General features: G+C 39.3%; 1 long non-coding RNA gene across 1 annotated transcript; it reads left to right on the top strand.

Moving 5' to 3' along the window:
* Nucleotides 1-5,904: 5,904 nt before the first annotated feature.
* Nucleotides 5,905-18,652, top strand: LOC140493471 (uncharacterized). The gene is made up of 3 exons (XR_011963684.1): nucleotides 5,905-5,990; nucleotides 6,177-6,366; nucleotides 18,548-18,652. It is a non-coding gene; the product is annotated as an uncharacterized lncRNA (long non-coding RNA).
* Nucleotides 18,653-18,664: the final 12 nt, after the last annotated feature.

Here is an 18,664-nt window from a genome sequence, read left to right as displayed (position 1 = left end):
TCCGTGGCAGAGTGGGAGGGGGATTGGAAGTGTTGAGCCACAGGGAGCTGGGGTTGGTTGGTACGGGTGTCTCAGAGATGTTCTCAGAAATGGGCTGCAAGCAGACATTTTGTCTCTCCAATGTAGAGGAGACGACCATTCAGTCCATTATACCATGACAGCTCCAGGCCAGAGTAATTTAACCCATTACCGTTCTCCGCTGTTTTCTCCAGAGAGCTTTTAATAATTTCTCTTCAGATAATTATTGAATTCACTTTTGAAATACACATTTGAGCCTCCTGCATTGCATTTTCAAGCAATGCATTTCAGATCTGGGTCACTGACTGCTTGGAAATATTTTTCCTTTTTTTTAAAAAAGTCCAATTACTCTAAATCAGTGTTCTCTGATTCTCACCCCTTCCACCATCATGAATAGCTTAAAGGCAAAATACTATGGATGTTAGAAATCTGAAGTAAAAGCAGAAAGTGCTGGAGAAACTCAATGAGTCTGGCAGCATTCATGGAAGCAGAATTTGTTTTGAACAGAATAGAGCCACTTTCTTCTTTGCACAATTATCATTTACACCAACTTTACATATCTATTATTCCTTACAATTATTATCATTGCCTTTGTCTTTTGCTGTGGGCATGCTCATCAGCTTTTCCACTTGCTTCTCCTCCCCCTCTATCACTGGCTTAAAACACCACTTTCCAGCTTCTTGCAGTTCGGAAGAAGAATTATACTGCATTTGAAATATTAACTCTGTTTCTCTGTCTGGAGATACTGCCAGATCTGTTGAGTTTCTCCATATCTTTCTGGTTTTTTCTGTTACTAGTAGTATACTCTGTATAATATACCAAGATACCTCATAATTTTTAACAGTTTTATCAAATCTCTCAACTCTTCTACAGGAAGAACAGAGCCAGCTTTGGATTTATATGTGAAACTGAAATCCTTCAACTTTTGAAAACTTCTTGTAAATCTTGTCTCCAACCTAATGCTTGCATATCCTAAAGGCATGTGTTCTGAATTTGATGCCAAGTTACTGCTTTGTAGACATTCACCATGACTCTTTGTTGTTCTGCTTGTGTCTCTAGTTTATAATCGAGAGTGTGGTCCTGGAAAAGCACAGCAGGTCAGGCAGCATCCGAGGAGCAGGAGAATCAATGTTTTGGGCATAAACCCTTCATCAGGAATGAGGTTTGTGGGCCAGGAGGCTGAGAGATAAATAAGAGGGGGGTGGGGCTGGGGAGAAGGTAACTGGGAATGCGATAGGTAGATGAAGATGGAGGAGTAGGTGATTGGTCAGAGAGGTGGGTGGAGCAGATAGGTGGGAAAGATAATGGACAGGTCTGGAGGATGGTACTGAATTGGAAGCTTGGGATTGGGTTAATGTGGGGAGAGGGTAAATGAGGAAACTGGAGAAATCTTCAGTCTAGTAGAGGTCATCCATATTCTGGTTTGAGTTATATGGGAGTACCTTATTTGAGGCCATAATTTGTGCTCTGCAGCAAGCTAGAAGCCTTAAGAGCCATTTTGAAATAAAAAATTCTTAAATTAATCAAACTCAAATAGCCCACTGGAGTAAATATATTGCCCATACTGGCAAAAAGCTCATTCATTTTAAACTCTGTACTAGAAATTCCATTCCTACCTATTATTTTCTTATTTTATATGGAAAAGCCCAGGCATGGGCAAATTAAGCAAACCTATTTTTATAAATTCAGTGTTGCTAGGATGTAATACTCTTTGAAGTTTTCTCCCAAGAACATCTATATTATCTAAAATTTAGATTAGTTCAGCAATTGTATTTTTTTTTAAAAAAAGACACATTAACCTTGTTCCCCAATTAAATGGCCTGATCTACAGCTGTGGTTACAGTATTTAGAATTAAGTGTAGAAACCAGATGGTGATTTTGAGCAGAAAAGTTGGTCATGAATATTGGCTGGAGGGCAATGCTGGTAACATAGCAGAAAACTTTCAAGCCACACTGAAATTTTTCTAATATTGAGATAACCCTAGAATTTAGATATTGGTACAATCTCAAAATTATAAACCATCACTGTTTAATATTAAATATCTAAGTGAAGATAATAGCTCAGCTAGACCCTCCTTCTTAGATCTAACAGCCCTATCCAAAGCTAAATCAAATCAAGCAGTGTGTATTCTTATAAGCTCCATACACAAAGCAAAGATATTTAGGCTTAGCATCCATGCATGAAATCAAATCACTTGATAATTCAGCCAGTAGTATATTGTAATATAATGTGCTTGTAATTATTTCAGAAATGGAAATTTGCAAATTACTTCCAAATTTCAAAACAATATTGAAAACAATCCAACCATTAAACCATATGATTACAATCAATAAGCAATAGAGAAATCAGCCTCTACATTGTGAATTGACACTGAGCAGATAGTCTCATTCCCCTGTGATTTTTGCACCGTACCTGGGTCTGGCATACCCGTCCTTAAACTGTGTCTAACCGGGTTTTGCTGGGGACCCAATGGGATCAGAAGTTTGGGGTGTAAGGCTGCCTGCTTGGCAGCTGGATATACTTGCCCATTACTTTAGAAACAGAATCATTTTCATCAGCATGAGCCAAACATCTTGATAATTGTCAGATTGATTGAACAAAATGGCATTACTATAACACTGCCCCCTTGGAGGTTAAAAACCTTCAATGTTCAAGAAGGCTCTAAAGTTGTGGATCATATTAAAAGCACAATGAAGAGTCAGTGTATATTAGTAGATTTTCCTTTTGATAGGACGAAAGCATGTCGATTCCCAACGCCAGCTCCGAGGCAACACTAAATACACATTACTCCCCATTGGCCACATTTCAACAGTTAAAGCAAGGGCCAGGCAATTGTCCCTGGGGGATTTTGCTGTCTTGTTGCAGTCTCAAAGGTGAAATGCTGGGGTCTGCCTGTCCCTATTTTCAAGATCCCCTCGGGAAAAGGTTGTCCCATAGTCGTCGTCGGGGGGGCACATGAGATAGGTTTCACCCCCAGTGGGTATCCTGGTTCAAATCAACCCTTTCAGGGCTAGTATACAGCATTTGGGATCGCGGGGGTACTGGATATAATTAGTTTTACTTGTAACTTGCATCATGGTTCAGTCCAGTTCTGCCATCCCAATAGAAAACCACCACTCACCTCATTTGTGACTAAAAGTTCCTGGACTGGTTTGTACTGTATGTCTGGATCCTGACGGTGACTCCAGGTGGAAAACATTGTAAAAACATAGGGTTAAATAAAGGTAATTGAGCTTCTTGATTATTGTTCAATTGTTTGTCACTTCCATCAGACAGATAGGTACACCTCTCAGTCTTGTAATGCAAGCCATTCATGTTCAGGCTACTCCTAGAATTTTACTGCATTTACATCCGTATCACACTTGGACATATTGAGCAAATTTGGCTGGTTTGGTCTTGCAGTTAGAAGCATGCTTCATTAACATAATTCTAGTCCCCGGGATGGGACCCGGTTTAGGATGGTGCAAGTCACTCATCCCCATGATATTGACTATGAAGACTGAATGCTTCATTTTCAAAAGAAGGAAAAGTTTCAACAAGTGGATGGTTTAAATTAAGGCTGGGGACAATCAGGAAGATGATTCAATTCCCTACAGTGTGGAAACAGGCCCAACAAGTCCACATCAATCCTTCAAAGAATAACCCACCTAGACCCATTTCCCTCTGATTAATGCACCGAACACTATGGGCAATTTAGCATGGCCAATTCACCTGATATGCACTTCTTTGGACTGTGGGAGGAAACCGGAGCACCCGGAGGAAACCCACACAGACACGGGGAGAATGTGTAAACCCAGGACCCTGGCACTGTGAGGCAGCAGTGCTAACCACTAAGCCACTGGGCTCAGCAGGTGTACAGGAACAACATCCCAATTCTCAAAAAAGGTCAGAATGCTAGACATAGATTCTACTCAGAATCCCCAGCCTAAGTTCTTTATTTTACAGTATTGTTGCTTTAACCTTGTTTATATATTCCTCAACCTTAGTGGTCTTACATTGTTTTCTCATGTCATTTCTAATTTTATATATATATAACACCCATTCACAGTCACCTCCCCAGCTTTTGGGAGTTTATATATCCCTATCCCCCAATCATACGCAGGATTTCTTCAACTGGCCAGTAAGGTAGTTTTTCATTGTTTAGTTAACAATGAATTAATGCAGTCATGTTTCAAATTAACCATGAATCAGTATGACAGGTCACGGACTTTGTGTGAAGGAATCCTGCCAATTTATTTTGATTCGGGCTAATGCAATCGATTTAATAATATAAAAATTAATAACATAAATAATAATATATAATTATTAATAATAAATATTTATAATAATAAATAAAATAACCATTATCTTTAATTCAGGGTGGAAACCCAACAAGTGACTAAAACATCTTAAAAACTGTACTCTGCTGCTTTATCCTTCTTATTGCATCATTCCTTTCCCTTCTGTAGTTAACTTCCTTGCCTCTATTTTCAATTTAACCTCATTTAACCAACTTATCAATTTATGCTTGTCTAACTTTAAAGCCCGTTCCTAACTATACATTTTGGAATCTTGATTGTCATAATCTGAAAGCTAATTTTTGGATTTGAATTTTCAGCTAACTCCATGGCAATGGGGCCGTGATGCTACAAAAGAAATAATGATTAATATACCACCCTATTCCTCAATATGCTTGGCTGTCCCTATTGTCCAGAATGTGCAGTGCTGGATGACAGCAGTGCCTGTTTAAGTCAGGCAGTGTTCCTTTTTCATTTGTTAGGGACACCTAACGATATGGATAGAATCCAGTTTGGATTTTGGGGAGAGAATAGAGTGGAGTGGTACCAAGCATACTTTATGCATTACTGAGTGGGAATCCAGCTGAAGAAGCTTACGGAAAATAGGTTTTCAATTACTTTTGTGGACATTGGAGGATCAACAGAGCTTAGTTTTGAGAGCAATCTCCTCAGTGGTGATATATCAATGGTAATTATTTTTACAATATATATCTGAATAACATGCAACAGTTTATTTTCTTATATATTTTATAAATATATATATTTATATATGTTATATATAAATTGGAAATTCATTTATTCAGTATTTATTATTTAAAATGTAAAATGTATACAGTTCCCAACTTTGAAATCCACTATCATTACCTGGTTTTAGTCCTTTAATTTAAATCCAAGATTATGTTTTTTCATTAGTACTGACCAGTCATTGCTCAATTACAATGCTATAGATTGTGAAATAACTGGAGCTGCCTTAAAATGTTTTGTCTACTCAAATGAAAAAAAAACTTATAATGAATGAATAATGGCTGAATCCAAGGATATAGATATTGACCATAGGATTTTAATTTTTAGATGATTTATCACAGCCTAATGTTGAACTGAAACTTCAACTGTCATTGAGGGAGGGGACTCCTTCAATAAGAATACAACTGTCCTTATCAATAATCACCAATAAAACACAGCAGTCTTAAAATTAAGAGGAAACAAACAAGTTTGAAACAAAAAATGTTTATAATGTTGTCTTCCTCCGTATTAAACTGATTTGAAATCGAATAAGGTTGGCTTTCACGTAAGGATAAAAGAGATTAGTTAGAAACTGACAGTGGGGCAGTCATGACCTGTAAAAAGAACAGGAATTAAAATTTTTCTTTCATAATCACTAAAGAATTCTTAACCTTAAAAGTAATCATGTTAAATTTCCAAAATGCAAATCAGATTCAAAACAATCCCGAATCTCAAGCTCCAGGGAACAAAGCACAAACATTCAATCACCAACAAACAATGTGCATTCAAACCGAATCACAAAGGGTTAAACCTTCTACTAGCTGTACAGCTCTTTCTCTCTCTCTCTCTCTCACACACATACACATCATATCTCAGTCTTTAGTACAGTAGGGCAGTAATGACCTGTTAAAAGAACAGTCAAAACAGTCCTGAATCTTGAGCTTTTTCACATAATTTCACTAATCGTTAAGGTTGGATCATCTGTTCTGTTTATGTAATTACCTATTTTAAAATTACTTCAGTTTTATAGCAACTAATTTAAAAAATAATTATTACTCACTAATCAGAGTTCCACCAACCCTAATTAATTACACAAACCTTTTTTAAAAAATTAACTTTTATTACTTAATATTGCAATATTTTCTTTTAAAATCAAGCGATTTAGTTCAAGCGATCGAAGTTTTTTTAAAAAAACTGGAGAGGAACAAAGTTCAAGAGATCGAAACCCGAAAACAAACGAAGTTCAAATGATCAAAGTTTTTTTTAAAAACCTGAAATTAACAAAAGTTGGGAATTCAGATCTCAACCGTCCCCTCAGAGTTCAGCAATTTTCGAAGACTACTGTCTGTAAGTACCAAAGCACCTTCAACTTCAATTAATTTCTCCCTACTTTTAAAAAATATTTTAAAAGGTCCCCCAGACCCAACCCTTGCTAAGACCGATCCTTTCCGGCTGGACTGGAAAATAACAGCGAGGGGTCACGTCAGACACCACTTGAATGAGAGGAAAACCAAACTCTCTTAAAATACACACATCTGGCCGGCCGAATTCCTCAACACTCAATAGTGAAGGACATTTAACTCTTATACTGCTGTTCACAATCTGTCTGAGTTGAAAATGAGTCACAGCACTCGAGAGGCCTTTTGGTTTGTGATCGGTCAAAAGAATCAACAAATACAATCTGTTCAAAAAGCAAGATCATTAGTTTCTTGAATTAAGGTACCTTGATGCAATTCTATCCAGCAACACAGAGGTTAAGGCTTCTGTGCTCCCTCGTGATTTTGCACAATTACATTTGAAAATTACACTATTTATATGTTTTTAAAAAAATAGTACAGCCTTAATTACAAGAATCACATATAATAAGGTGACATGATTGAAGACAGGCTAATCCAATGGTATTCTTTGGAAAAGGTATCTTATTTCCGTAAAATTGTTGTGCCCTGTATCAGTTCAAGGTTAGTTCGAATGGTCAATTAATGTGTCAGTATTCACTTTATGAAAACTCTATTATCCTCTTATCTTTGAGTTTCAGCTTAATTCTGCAAATCAGCAGTATAGGTTCACAGGCCATTTTATAATATTCTGTTAAATCGAGAAACTATTTTGTGGTAAATAAAAATCTACATATAATTGTTGCCTAAATTCAAATTTTAGATCCTCAGTGGAGGTACAAGTAAACTTCTGTCGGATGTGAAAAGAACATTTGGAGCCTTGGATGGATGTGAGTGGGGAGGCGTGGGCACAGGTTTTGTACTTCCTGCAGTGGTAGGGAAAGGTACCAGCAGTTGGGTGTGGGCTGATGGGGGGGATGGGGAGGGGGACCATGGATCTAATGAAGGAGTCACAGAGGGAATGGTCTCTTTGGAACGCTGATGGGGGTTGGGGGGGGGGCGCGGTCATCTCCTCTGCTCTGAAGCTCTTCAGCCACACCTTCTCTCCCTCCAAGGATCTCAGTGAGTCTCTCTCTCACTGCACTCCCTAGGTCATCTCTTCTGCCCCGAAGGTCTTCAGCCACACATCTCACTTTCTCCTCTAATTTATTACGCTTTGATACCCTATACCTGATTAACTTTTCTCAACCTACCCTGCCACTCTGAATGATTCGTTCACATATATCCCTAGGTTTCACTTTTCCTGGATCGCCTTTAGCATTGCATCCATATTTTACATTGCCTTTCGTATACTTCCTACCAGAGTATATCATTTTAGATTTCTCCATATTAACATTGTGTCTGCTATATGTCCATCCACTGAATCAACCTGTCTCTATCCTTTTGCAGACTATCATTATGCTCCTCACAGTTCATAATATTTCAAAGCTTTCTCTAAACTACAAATTTTGAAATTGTGTTCTGTGCATTCAATCATATGAAGTAGGAGGACTCCTTCATGCTTACTTTGCCATTAATAATGTCATAGCTGATGTGATTCCCACCTACTCATGATAACCTTTCACCCCTTTGCTTATTAGAATCTATCTAAAACTCTCTGAAAAATATTCAATTACTGCTTTCTGAGGAGAGCTAAGATGAGCGAGGCGGGGACATGTAAAGTTGTTGGCAGATAGGATCAGGGAAATCCCTATAGCTTTCTACAGGTATATAAGGGATAAAAGAATGACTAGAGTAAGATTAGGGCCAATCAAGGACAGTAATGGGAAGTTATGCATGGAGTCAGAGGAGATAGGTGAAGCGCTAAATGAATATTTTTTGTCAGTATTCACACAGGGAAAAGACAATGTTGTCAAGGAGAATACTGAGAAACAGGCCTTGGATGCTGCCTGAACTGCTGTGCTCTTCCAGCACCACTAATCCAGATACTAGATAGATGGTTCACACGGAGGAGGTGTTTGAAATTGTGGAAAGTGTGAAAATAGATAAATTCCCTGGGCCAGATGGGATTTATCCTAGGATTCTCTGGGAAGCCAGGGAGGAGATTGCCGAGCCTTTGGATTTGATCTTTTAGTTATCATTGTCTACAGGAATACTACCAGAAGTCTGGAGGATAGCAAATGTTGTAGCCTTGTTCAAGAAGAGGAGTAGAGACAATTCTGGTAATTATAGACCAGTGAGCCTTTCTTCAGTTGTGGGTAAAGTGTTGGAAAAGGTTATAAGACATAGAATTTATAATCATCTTGATAGGAATAACTTGATTGGAGATAGTCAACACAGTTTCGTAAAGAGTGGGTTGTGCCTCATAAACCTTATTGAATTCTTTGAGAAGGTGACCAAATAGGTGGATGAGGGTAAAGTGGTTGATGTGGTGTTTATGGATTTCAGTAAGACATTTGATAAGATCCCCCATAGTAGGCTACTACACAAAATATGGAAGCATGAGATTGAGAACAACTTAGCAGTTTGGATCAGAAATTGGCTAGCTGAACGAAGACAGAGGGTGGTGGTTGATGGGAAAGTTTCATCCTGGAATTCAGTCACTAATGGTGTACCGCATGGATCTGTTTTGAGTCAATTGTTGTTTGTCATTTTTATAAACAACCTGGATGAAGGTGTAGAAGGATGGGTTAGTACATTTGCGGATGACACTAAGGTCAGTACAGTTATGGATAGTGCTGAAGGCTATAGAGGGACATAGATAAGCTGCAGAGTTAGGCTGAGAGGTGGAAAATGGAGTTTAATGCAGAAAAGTATGAGATGATTCACTTTGGAAGGAGTAACTGGAATGCAGAGTACTGTGCAGAGAGATCTCGGTGTCCATGTACATAAATCCCTCGAAATTGCCACCCAGGCTGATAAGGTTTTTAAGAAGGCATACAGTATGTTAGTAGAAGGATCGACTTTTATTAGTAGAGGGATTGATTTTCAGAACCATGAGGTCATGCTGCCACACATGGAGTATTGCATGCCATTTTGGTCACCACATTATTGGAAGGATGTGGAAGCTTTGGAAGGGTTCAGAAGAGACTTACTAGGTTGTTGCCTGGTATGGAAGGAAGGTCTTATGAGGAAAGGTTGAGGGACTTGAGGCTGTTTTCATTAGAGAGAAGATTGAGAGGTGACTTAACTGAGACATATAAAATGATCAGAGGGTTAGAATGTGTGGACAGTGCAAGCCTTTTTCCGAAGATGGTGTTGGATAGTATAAGAGGGCATAGCTTCAAATTGAGGGTTAATAGATATAGGACAGATGTCAGAGATAGTTTCTTTAGTCAGAAAGTAGTAGGGATGTGGAATGCACTGCCTGCAGCAGTTATAGACTCATCAACTTTATGGGCATTTAAATGGTCATTGTTTAGGCATATGGCCAAGAATGGAATAGTGTAGGTTAGATGGGCTTCAGAGTGGTTTCACAGGGTGGCGTAACATTGAGGGATGAGGGTTCTGTACTGCACTGTACTGCACTGAAGGCAATTCTGGATCTGGTATTGTGTAACGAAACAGAATTGGTCAGAGACCTCGAAGTGAAGGAGCCATTGGGAAGTAGTGACCATAATACATTAAGCTTCAATCTGCAATTTGAGAGGGAGAGGGTACAATCGGAAGTGACAATATTTCAGTTGAATAAAGGGAACTATGGAGCTATGAGGGAGGAGCTGGCCAAAGTTCAATGGTGCAATACCTTAGCAGGGATGACTGTGGAGGAACAATGGCGCATATTTCTGTGTATAATGCAGAAGTTGCAGGATCAGTTCATTCCTAAAAGGAAGAAAGATCCCAGGAGGAGGCATGGGTGGCCGTGGCTGACGAGGGAAGTTAAGAAACATATAAAGTTAAAAGAGAAAAAGTATAACATAGCAAAGATAAGTGGGAAAACTGAGGACTGGGAAGCTGTTAAAGAGCATCAGAGGATTACTAAGAAGGAAATACACGGAGGAAAAATGAGGTACGAAGGTAAACTGACCAATAATATAAAGGAGGATAGTAAAAGTTTTTTTAGGTATGTGCAAGGCAAAAAAATGGTTAGGACTAAAAGTGGGCCCTTGAGGACAGAAACAGGGGAATATATTACGGGGAACAAAGAAATGGCAGAAGAATTAAATGGGTAATTCAGATCTGTGTTCACTGGGGAAGACACAAGCAATCTCCCTGAGGTAACAGTGGCTGAAGGACCTGAACTTACGGGAATTTATATTTGCCAGGTTTTGGTGTTGGAGAGACTGTTAGGTCTGAAGGTTGATAAGTCTTCTGGGCCTGATGGTCTACATCCCAGAGTACTGAAGGAGGTGGCTTGGGAAATCATGGATGCGTTGGTGATTATTTTCCAGAGTTCGATAGATTCGGGGTCGGTTCCTGAGGATTGGAGGGTGGCTAATGTTATACCACTTTTTAAGAAAGGTGGGAGAGAGAAAGCAGGAAATTATAGACCAGTTAGTCTGACCTCAGTGGTGGGAAAGATGGTGGAGTCTATTATAAAGGATGAAATTACGACACATCTGGATAGTAGTAACAGGATAGGACAGAGTCAGCATGGATTTATGAAGGGGAAATCATGCTTGACTAATCTTCTTGAATTTTTTGAGGATGTAACTCTGAAGATGGATGAGGGAGATTCAGTCGATGTAGTGTGTCTGGACTTTCAGAAAGCTTTTGATAAAGTCCCACACAAGAGGTTAGTGAGCAAAAATTAGGGCACATGGTATTGGGGGCAAAGTACTAGATTGGACTGAAAATTGGTTGGCTGATAGGAAACAAAGGGTGGTGATAAACGGCTCCATTTCGGAATGGCAGGCAGTGACCAGTAGGGTACCGCAGGGATCCGTGCTGGGACCACAACTTTTTACAATATATATTAATGATATAGAAGATGGTATCAGCAATAACATTAGCAAATTTGCTGATGATACAAAGCTGGTTGGCAGGGTGAAATGTGATGAGGATGTTAGGAGATTACAGGGTGACCTGGACAAGTTAGGTGAGTGGGCAGATGCATGGCAGATGCAGTTTAATGTGGATAAAAGTATGGTTATCCACTTTGGTGGCAAGAACAGGAAGGCAATTACTACCTCAATGGAATCCATTTCGGTAAAGGGACGGTACAGAGAGATCTGGGTGTTCTTATACACCAGTCAATGAAGGCAAGCATGCAGGTACAGCAGGTAGTGAAGAAGGCTAATAGCATGCTGGCCTTCACAACAAGAGGGATTGAGTATAGAAGCAAAGAGATGCTTCTGCAGCTGTACAGGGCCCTGGTAAGACCACACCTGGAGTACTGTGTGCAGTTCTGGTCTCCAAATTTGAGGAAAGACATTCTGGCTATTGAGGGAGTGCAGCGTAGGTTCACGAGGTCAATTCCTGGAATGGCGGGATTACCTTACACTGAAAGACTGAAGCGACTGGGCTTGTATACCCTTGAGTTTAGAAGACTGAGAGGGGATCTGATTGAAACGTATAGGATTATGAAAGGATTGGACACTCTGGCAGCAGGAAACATTTTTCCGCTGATGGGTGAGTGCCGACCCAAAGGACACAGCTTAAAAATACGGGGTAGACCATTTAGGACAGAGATGAGGAGAAACTTCTTCACCCAGAGAATGGTGGCTCTGTGGAATGCTCTGCCCCAGAGGGCAGTGGAGGCCCAGTCTCTGGATTCATTTAAGAAAGAGTTGGATAGAGCTCTCAAAGATAGTGGAATCAAGGGTTATGGAGATAAGGCAGGAAGAGGATACTGATTCGGAATGATCAGCCATGATCATATTGAATGGTAGTGCTGGCTCGAAGGGCTGAATGGCCTACTCCTGCACCTATTGTCTATTGTAATGTTCTGTGTTCTATGTTCTGTAAGCTTCCAAAGACATAAGACCCTCCTACAGAAATCTCTGAATTTCTATGTTAAATGGGCCACCACTTATTTTTAAATTGTGTCCTCTAGTTCCAAAATCTCCCACAGGAAACATCCTTTCCACATGCACCATGTCAAAACCAGTGAGAATCTTATATGATTCAATCAATTTACTCTTTCAGTCCACAGCCCTGAATGCATTTTAAAAATCAAACAGCTTCTTACTATTTTAATTTTCGGTGGATACAAGCTTAGCCTGTCCAACTTTTCCTCTTCGGACAACCCACCATTACATGTATTAATTACTTTAGTATACCTTCTCTAAACTGCTCTAATGCATTCACAAGCTTCTTTAAATAAGGATACCAACTAGCACTCCGGATGTAGTTTCATTGACACCTTGAATAGCTGAAGCAAAACCTCCCTAATTTTGCATTCATTATGGACTAGGCCAGACCAGTCAAAACAGTCTTATGCAGGCAGCCCAGACCATAACTTTGCAATTTATTTTGGTAAGTGTACAGTGAAAATTACCCGGAGTAAGTTAGTGAGATTGACTACCAGGTTTTAAAACAGACAAAAATTTGTTCACAAAATTACACAATGAAACACAAGGAATAGAATAAAGAACCCCTACAGAACTCAATCTGTCCAAACTAGATTTAATTATGCTGTTCCAAATATACGTAGCAGTCTCACAAAACAAACCCCTTTAAAACACAATTAAAAGAAAGAAACAGATGCTACAGGTTGAAGTTAGAAGGGCAGAGAGAGGGAACTGTTTCCATACAACTGAGCTCCTAACTAGTTCTGGACTAAATTGCTTATCTAGAGAGCTGACCACTCTCCATTCACTACACAGGTCACTTCTAAAACATGACCACTTTGGCCTGAAGTCTCATCTGTTTACATATAAACAAAAAGGCCTTCAATGCCCTTTAATCTCTGTACCAAACCAGTCTAATCTGAACCAGGAGCGGTTTACGACCCCTCTGAACAAAACCAAGGACACAGTATCCTTGAGAAAAGGAACAGCTTTGTGATACATTTAATTATAGAATCATAGAGTCATAGATTCCAACAGTGCCAAGACAGACCCTTTGGCTAAACTGGTCCATGTCTGTCCATGCCAACATCCATTTCCCCACTCTTGGTGCATTTCCTGCTAATCTTTTCTATCTATGTATTTGTCCAAATCCAATACCATTCTATTAGCTTTGTTAATTATCTACTGTGCCTGCAGTCTAACTTTCTGAAATTCACGCACAGTGTCACTTAGATCCCTTTGCAGCTTAGAGCTCTGCAAAAAGGCTTTCACTCTTGACCCAATCTAACCCTCTGATTATCTTTATGTCTCTATGAAGTCACCTTAGGAAATACACTTTTAAAAGATTTCCTGCCAAAATGGACAATTTCTCACTTTCCCATATTTTACTCCATTTTCCAGGACTTTGCTCACTCACTTAACCTATCTATATCCCTTTGTGGTCCCCTTATATCATCATTGCAACTTATGTTCCAACTTATTTTCATACCATTAGCAAATTTGGCAAAAATACCTTCTATCCTTTCACAAAGTCACTTATATTGTTGTAAGCACTGATTCCTGTGACACACTTCTCATGACCATTTTGTTAACCTGAAAAAGACCCATTTATGTCTATTCTTTGATTCTTGCTAGCCAGCCAATTTTTTGTTCATGCCAATATGTTACCACTTCCTTACACGATGTGCTCTTATTTTTCACAATAACCCTTATCACCTTATCAAATGCTTTCTGGAAATCTATCAGTTCTTTATTCCTAGTACATGTTACTTCTGTAAAGTACTCCACTACATTTGTCTCTTTAACAAAACCACATTGACTTTATCTCATTGAACTTCTTGAAGTAGCTTGCTATAATATCTCTCAAATAAGTTCTAACAACTTCCCAGTGACACACGTTAAGTTGCCTGGTCTGTAATTTGATGCTTTCTGTCTCCCTTTTTGAAAGAAGAAGTTATCTTTACTATTTTCAATCTAATGGATCCTTACCCAAAGCAAGGTTATGTTGGAAAAGTAAGCCCTACATACTAACTGTTTCACCAGCCACATCTCTTAAGACCAATAGGTCAAAATTCACCATGGTGGAGGGAGTTTCCAGCCTACTGCTTCAACAATTTTCTCACAACCACTTCTCTGGTGATTGTAATTATTTTTGAGTTCCTCACTCCCTTTCATGTCCTTATTTGTGGTTATTTCTGGGATGTTACCTCTGTAGTGATGGAATCAAAATCTATAGCCAATGCAGGCCATGTGGTGATGCAAATTGCTGATAGTGAACTAGAAACTGGATAGGTGAATTGATGACACATGCAGGGCAGGTTGAGGGCTATTCCAACCATTTACAACCATTTTCTGGGCTGCTGTCCATCAGCTTCTGCCTGCTTAGACAATATTTACAGGGTGACCAATGTTTGATCAGCAATCCTGACACATCTACCCATTTGCCTGTGAGCTTGTCCCATAAGATCAGGACAACTCCACAGAAATTCCACCCATATTACAGTCTAAAAACAACTGCAGCAGATGTTAACATCTGAGTTCAGACAACTGGCTTCTGGATATCTTCATGTTTCTACAAAGCTTTATATTTTTCTCCTGAACTGATGTCTGGAAAATACCTTAATAATGATGTAAGGGACGTTACTTATCCTTCTTCAATGATATGTATCTGCTGATATATCAAAGGATACCTTTCCTGTTCCTACTTCCTTTATTGTGCCTAAATGGTACATTTGTCTACAAAAAGAATTGATTGAAGTCACAGTCTACAGCTGGGATCTCATATTTTCTGATTTTCAGATTGATATTGAACTAAACTCTTGGCCTTCACATCAAACTTGGACAGGGAATTTCATAAATATATATCAACTAGGTCAAGATGATGTTGGTCGAAATACCGGTGCAAGTTCCCTCTTCTCACATTGGGTTCCCATTAGTTCCTGGCCTTGACCAAGAAATGTAGGTGGTAGAATTTGGGAAGCAGCAATTTTGACTATCCATTAAAGGAATCTCCTGCTGCAATCATTAAAAAAGAATAACAAGAGTCTGGCAAACTTTATAGTTGATTATTTTGGTGAGAACTTATGATTTCAAATATTGAGGTTCATGCTACTATAGGAGACCTGTTGTGTCTCAAAGGTTTGCTTCCTTTCACTTTCATGTGCTGCTGCACTCTTTAAAATTAGCCTGTAGCAGTTAGCACAGAAAAACCCAATGTCAGTCAGGAGGTATTGGGTCTCCATTTTTCTGGATAAGTGTGGCTCCAACAATGTTAAAAAAAGCTTCAAAACACCTAAAAAGTTCCCTGTCAAGCCAGAGGTCATCTGACTTGCAACGATATCACTGTTTCCTCATTGAGGCTGGGTTACAGTCCTGGAAATGCAATCCTAACAGTGCTGTGTATATCTGCACGATATGGACTGCAGCAGCTCACCAGCACCTTCTCCAAGACAATTCGGAATGGGCGCCAACTGCTGGACCATCCAGTGACACTCATGATGCAATCATTTTGGACAGTTAAAATAACACTCACCCACGTTACCCACTGCCATCTGTTTCCATAATCTACCCTCAGCGCTAGCATTTGAGGAGCTTATTGACATCTCTGGCTCTGAAATTTAACTCATTTTAGGTGCTTTTACTAGTCAGTCCGATTTCTTTGCTATCGAACTAAAATATCTCTGACCCTCATACGGAACGTCATCTCTCTTCAGTTTCTTTTGTATGTTCTGTTTATTTTCAGGCATCACTCCTTAGCTTCCTCCTTATTCTCTGCTATCTGTTGCTCCTTTTGGCAGGATCATGTTAAACTTGCAATTGTCCACACATTATCTTGATCAACTGGGCCAGTGCACTGAGGATCCAGTAATCCAGAGAGATCTAGCCAATTGGGCAAAAAATTAGCTTGAAGGTAAAAGACAAAAGGTGGAGATAGAGGGTTGATTTTTCAAACTTGTGACCAGCGGTGTGCCACAGGGATTGGTATTGGGTCCACTGTTATTCATCATTTATATAGATGATTTGGATAAAAATTTAAGGGATGTGGTGAGTAAGTTTGTGGATGACACCAATATTGGTAGTATAGATGACAGTGAAGAAGTTATCTGGGAATACAGCGAGACCTTGATCAACTGGGCCAGTCACTGAGGAATGGCAGATGGAGCTAATTTAGACGCATGCAAGGTGTTGCATTTTGTTTGTCAAACCAGGGCAAGACGTATACAGTCAGTGGTAGAGCCCTGGGGAATGTGATAGAACATAGAGATCGAGGGTTACAGGTTTATAGCCGCTTGAAAGTAGAGTCACAGGTAACACGGGTGGTGAAGAAGGCTTTTGGCATGTTTGAGCATTGAGCATAGAAGTTGGGACATTTTGTTGTAGCTGCACAAGCAGTTGGTGAGGCCACATTAGGAGATTGCATATAGTTCTAGTTATCCTAATGTAGAAAGGATGTTATTAAACTAGAAAGAGTCCAAAAAAGATTTTCTAGGATGCTACCTGGACTGGTAGGTTTGAGTGAAAAGGACAGATTGGATAGTCTGGGACTTCTTTCCCTGGATTGAATGGGACAGAGGGGTGACCTTATAGAGGTCTATAAAGTCATGAGAGGCATAAAAAAGGGAGATAGCGAGCAGCTTTTACTCATGTCTAGGGAGTCTAAAACTAGAGGTCATGAGATTAAGGTGAGGGGGAGAGATACAAAATAACCTAGAGTGGCTGTTTTTCCACACGGAGGGTAGTGAGTGTCTGGAATGGGCTGCCAGAGATAGTGGTGGAAGCAGGTACAATTTTGTCATTTAAGAAACATTTGGACAGGTATATAGATGGGATAGGTAGGGAGAGATTTGGACCAAACAGAGGCAAATGGGACTAGTTTAATTGTGAAAACTGAGCAGCATAGACAAGTTGGGCTGAAGGTCTTGTTTCTATGCAGTAGACCTCTGTGACTCTCTGACCGCATTCCACTTTGTCATCACATCGGTTAATTTATTTGAGAATGCAGTCTCCTTGTCTCATCACCAGTCTTGAATGAGCTACAGGTTCATCCAGTTAAATATTATTAGTAAAGTGGAAGCCATTGTCTTTAACCCTTGTCAGAGGCTCTACACCTTTCCAAATGGTTCTGCATCACCTGAATACGAATGTTCACAACTCTAATGTGCTCTTCATCCTAGAGTTGAACTTCCGATTCCAACATCCTCATCAAAAATTTAACCTTCTTGCAGCTGACTACCTTTGCCCCTCAGTCAGCATGTCACCATAACCCTTTGATCATGCCTCCGGCCTTGACTTCTTGTGTATTTTTCTCCCTTGAAACATCCTGTTGTAAGATCATATCTACACTCTCAGGAATGAATTACACCTGGCTTTATTGAACATATCCTTATATAAAAGATGGTGAGAGAGGATCTAGTCCTATATGTACTGACATTACAACCTTTGACATGCTTAACTCTCTTTACATCTGCCACTGAAGGCACAATATGCTGCTTATTTGACACGATAGTAATTGAAACCAGGTGGATCTTATGGAACCATATCCCTCACAGGCACGATTCCCTAACATGTCCTCCAAGTTGCCTCTGTTTCTCTGCTTTAACATGCTTTAAATGTGAACCTTTGATCCAGTATTTCATTAACAATCTTAATATAAACTCCTAATGCCTTTATGAATGCCCATTTTTGTCTGTTCACAGTTCCATAAAGGGTGTTGAGCATTTTTGTTCTAATTTAAGAGTGATATATGAAGTTTGATTGTCATAGCAGATATTACAGATTTTTTGCTCAGAGAATATCAGAAATGCTGGTGTGCAGACGATGTAAGAAGTAGACTGTGACCTTGCTTATCGATTGTAGTGGATTGTTGATACAAATAATTTTGATAAGACAAACAAAATACACTGAAACAATTAATGATGCATTATTTTTATATTTTTAAAATTTCAGTATGGCTACATGTCTTTAACAGTGACCAGATATACATGTTTCTATGTGAACTAAAGAATAATATTGATAAAATTTCGCACTCAGCACAGAACTTCTTCCAGAATTTGTGGAAACTGGGGACAGAGGTCATCCTGCTGGATCTGCTGACCTTTGCAGTCTGATTCCCAAAATCTTGACAGATTAAAGGTTTTTGTCAGGAATGCAGAGTCATGAAATTTATTCTTCTGTTATTAAATCTGACTGACTCTGAATAACTGCATACAGTCTTTGACCTATAATGTATAACTTCTATTGCAGATATACAGTTGGTGTCATTTTACCTTCAGCAGAAACTTGAGAGATCCCTAATGCTACAGGGCATACTACAACATTTGTGAATCACTGCAATTTGTTTTATCGTCAAGCTTGGATGGA

The sequence above is a fragment of the Chiloscyllium punctatum genome, chromosome 2, assembly GCF_047496795.1.
Source record: "Chiloscyllium punctatum isolate Juve2018m chromosome 2, sChiPun1.3, whole genome shotgun sequence".
Taxonomy (NCBI): domain Eukaryota; kingdom Metazoa; phylum Chordata; class Chondrichthyes; order Orectolobiformes; family Hemiscylliidae; genus Chiloscyllium; species Chiloscyllium punctatum.
The sequence above is the reverse complement of the archived record's forward strand: the minus strand, read 5'-3'. Positions and strand labels throughout refer to the sequence as shown.